Source organism: Amphimedon queenslandica, unplaced genomic scaffold, assembly GCF_000090795.2.
Source record: "Amphimedon queenslandica unplaced genomic scaffold, v1.1 AMPQUscaffold_13184, whole genome shotgun sequence".
Classification (NCBI taxonomy): domain Eukaryota; kingdom Metazoa; phylum Porifera; class Demospongiae; order Haplosclerida; family Niphatidae; genus Amphimedon; species Amphimedon queenslandica.
In genome coordinates this window covers 105,891-110,339 of record NW_003546580.1, presented here as the reverse complement: position 1 = coordinate 110,339, position 4,449 = coordinate 105,891, and positions in this window count along the sequence as shown.

The following is a 4,449-nucleotide window of genomic DNA, read 5'->3' as shown; positions in this document are numbered from 1 at the left end:
AATCATATCTGGTACTAGTAGGTCACAGAGGTGAACGCATAATTAATAGCTGGGTAAAACTCGTCAAAACATGCTTAAGAGAGAAGCCAAACATTTCACAAGATATAGTAACATTCTTTACTCAATCACAGGGAAAAATGTCGAACACTAGGACCAATCAATCATTGACTACAAATGTACAGTCAGTTCCGCCTGCCATAACAACAGCAGCAAATGCTGCTGACACACCAATTGATGTACATTTAGATTTACCTTATCATGGATCTGTAGATACAAATCTACAAGATGATTTATCTAGTTTATCACAACTCCCTGCCGAATGTCACAGCCGTACAGAACTCACTCAGCCATCATCATTACCAACAACTTCTCTGCCTGTACCAGTAGTTTCTCTATTTTCACCAGCAACTTCATCTTCACGAGTAGCTTCGCCTTTGCCACCAACAATTGAAGAAATAAATCCTGCAGACTCTATTACATCATTATCAACTCAGGTTTTTCAGTAAGACCCTCCTCCATTGGAGGAGGGGCTAAAGGAAGTGGAGGTAGGGTAGATTGGAGTTGGTCAGCACGAAAAAAGTGAAAACTTGATGAGATGGGAGCAGATCTTCATCAGAGCAGAATCACAAGTTTTTACGATATCGTTGATAAGATTGTCATTCTAGCGAAACAAAATAAAAAGTTATCACACATTTTCAGCTCAATGACATGCTCACAACAGTTACAAGTACCAGCAACGTGTTAAAAGTTAACACCAATATTATCGCATCTGATGATTAATGCAAATAAGAATGCTGGGAAATATAATAAGCAAAGGAGACATCCGACAGTTCTTAAAAAATTTGCTACACTTTTACTCATTAATTGTGGGTCCATGTCTTATGAATTTCTACACAGCAATATGCCTAAAGCATTGCCTTCATTACGTAGCATTCAGAATATAATTCATTCTGATTATGAGTCATTTCGTGAAGGCATTTTTCGCTTCGATGAGCTCATAAAACATTTGTCTAAGCATGAAGCTCCCTTTTTAGTCACAGTTGCTGAAGATGCAACTCGAATAATTAAGACAGTTGAGTATGATCCAGCATCAAACACTTGTTTAGGCTTTGTTTTGCCAACCAACTGTAACGGCATGCCTATTACAAGTTCCTTATACATTTGCTGACATAGAAAATTACTTCCTCACTAAAACCAAATCCAAGTATGCATATGTTTATACTGTCCAGTCTCTACAGGATGGCATCCCATCATTTTGGATGGGTTGCATTGGCACCGATAATAAATTCACAGCAACTGATATACTGAAACGATGGAGATACATAAAAGCCCAACTATCATTAAGAGGAATACGCATAATCAATTTTGCCTCTGATGGGGACTCAAGGCTTTTGAAGTCCATGCAGATTACAAATCACTTTACGTCCAATGATGCTCCACTTTCTTTAAATATAGGTAATACAGCCTTTCAAACTCCATTACTAAATAAGTGGCTATGTACCAAATTATACTCACTATTTTGTGTACAGGATATGATACACATTGCTACAAAAATGAGAAATTGATTATTGAAACCCTTAATTGTATTACCCATGGGTCAATTCATTGCCTCGAATGCTCACATTCACATTCTTGTTCAACTATATGGAAAAGAAAGGCACGGCATCAGAGAGAAAGATCTTGATCACCGTGACAAGCAAAATTATGAGTCAGTTGAAAATTTAATGAGAGCATCACATTTACTGACTAAAATACCTGATGCGTTAGCTACCAAATGTTATATTGATCTCATTAATGCTGCTGTCAATAGTTTTTTGGACAACAGCTACCCTCCTGAGAAAAGATTACATGAGATATGGTACGTATCATTCTTTCTACGTTACTGGAGACAATGGCTATTGCAGCATCGCACCTTTACACTTAAAGATAACTTTATCACTAGAAATTGCTATGTTTGCATTGAAATAAATGCACATTCTCTTTTAGCTTATGTTATGGTTATCAGGGATTTAAACTTACCACATTGCTTCACTCCTTGGAATTTGGGTTCTCAAAGTTGCGAACGACTTTTTCGATCTTTACGTAGTCTATCTAGCACATTTTCAACAATAGTCAACTTCAGCTTACTTGCCATGCTACAAAGATTACACAAAATCGCCATAAAAGAAGATTTGGAGTCCCTATCGGAAAGAGAAAGTCATGAGATTAACTGTGGTAGAGAAAAGATTCATAAGAGGAAAAGTGGACATAGTACAATTGGACAGTTTACACTAGTAGATCTCAATGATCAGAAAATTCATGACATATTACAAGGTGCACGGAAAGAGCACAAATAGATGTTTCTACATTAGAAATGGCCGATGATTTAAAGCGAAGGAACAAATTTGATACTCCACCTATACCAGCAAGTCTTCAGTACTTAGTTGAAGATGAAGATAATGATAACAATGTTGATGACGAAGATGAAATTGTAGATGAATTAGAGAAGGAAGTTGAAAGCAATGAACAATGTCAAGAGGTAGAGTCAACTTTTAATGAAGATATCACTAAATTACAATCAATTAATGTAATCGATTCAGAGGTTGTAAAACATGCAAAATCGAAAGCAAAGAAGATAGCTATCTCTTCAGTTGGAATTCCACTTTATACAAAAGATGAGGCTGCTCAAGGATCAATTTTTGTAAAAGTAGAAGCACATGGAAAGGAAGTACTCATTCGTAAGAGAACAGCAGTTTGGCTATTCAATGACAGAGCATGTATCAAGTGACAGAATATTTTGTGTAAGAGCAAATTCCAGTGGAAACGGTACAACTAAACACAGTGACTTAGTAATAATGAAAGAGAACACTAAGACACCTGTGGTGAGTGAGTACATAGTAGTTGGCGATGTGTGTGTATTTATCTGTGATGGTACACTAAAAGTAGGCAAAGTTTTACAGCTCACTAAGTATGACACAAAAGGAAAGAAAATTAGCTACAAGTGTCAGAATGCAATGGTGGGTGACAGATTTGGAGTGCTCTGCACATGGTACACAATCAATAATCAAAGGGTTTGTGTAATGGAACAAACTTGCAAAGACTACATACCAATTGACACATATATAGGAACACTAACATTTGACTGCCTTGATCTTAAAACAGAACAGAAAGATAAACAGCTTGGATTTACACCTACATTCATTTCAATACCAGCTGAGTTTTGCATTACCTTAGAATGTTTTGAGTTCATCCAGTCAACAATCAGTTCCTCAGCTGTTAAATCTTCCTCCACTTTAATTCCTTCTTCCTTGGTTCCTCCTGCTTCATCTTCAACTCCACCTTTCCCTACTTCATCTTCAACTCCACCTTTCCCTACTTCATCTTCAACTCCACCTACTTCAAGTTCAACTACACCTATTATTATTGAAGATGATGTACATACACATAGGAGTGCTAATCATTAGTTGAATATTGGAAAACTTTTATTAACAGACAAGCACAAATCAGTAATTTTAAATGGAAAACAGATCAGACATTCAAATACAAGCAGCACTAAGTCTGTTACATAGTCAATTCCCAGACTTAAAGGGTCTCTATAATCCTTGTTATCAGCTTTCTAGGAGACCTACAAACATGGAAAGATTTTTACAAATAATACATGTAAGTGCGAACCACTGGGCAGTTATCAGTACATGCATAGCACTACCACATACAAATGGGTCTATTTGTATTGAGTACTATGACTCCATTTACTCAAAATTACCTGAAACAGCTAAAGACATTATTTCATTTATCTTTTCACAAAGGGACTTCAATCGAGTGAGAGTGGAGTACATTCCCATTCCAAAACAATTGGGTGCAACCGATTGTGGCCTGTTCGCTATTGCCATTGCAACAGCAATAGCACATCAAGTAGATGTTGAATGTCTAGTATTTAGACAAGATGAAATGAGGCCTCATTTCGTTCAGTGTCTAGAAAATGGAAAAATGGAATTATTTCCAATAATAACAAAACGTCGACTTACAAAGCCTCTTTATACAACATTTTTCTGTCCAGCATGCCATAAAGCTGATGATGTCAACAGTATGGTACAATGTGAAGCTTGTGATGACTGGTTTCACAAAGATTGTGTCCCTCCTTATGTCGATAAAAATTCATGGTACTGCAAATGTTGTCATCATATTAAATGGTAGCAATTAACTATGATAATAACTAGATTTAATATACTATTGAACATTATTACCTTTAGCCATGAGGGAATTTTTGATTTCTTTTCAATCATCATATAATCAGCATTTAATCAAGTTTTCAACATTTATTTAATGCAGTGATTCAGCATAATCACAATAATCCAGCATTTAATCCAGTAATCCAGCAATTAGTCCACTTTAATCCAGTAATCTCATAAATTAAGAAGTTATTTCATCCATATAATCCAACACAAAATCCAATATTCCGAAATTAATCCA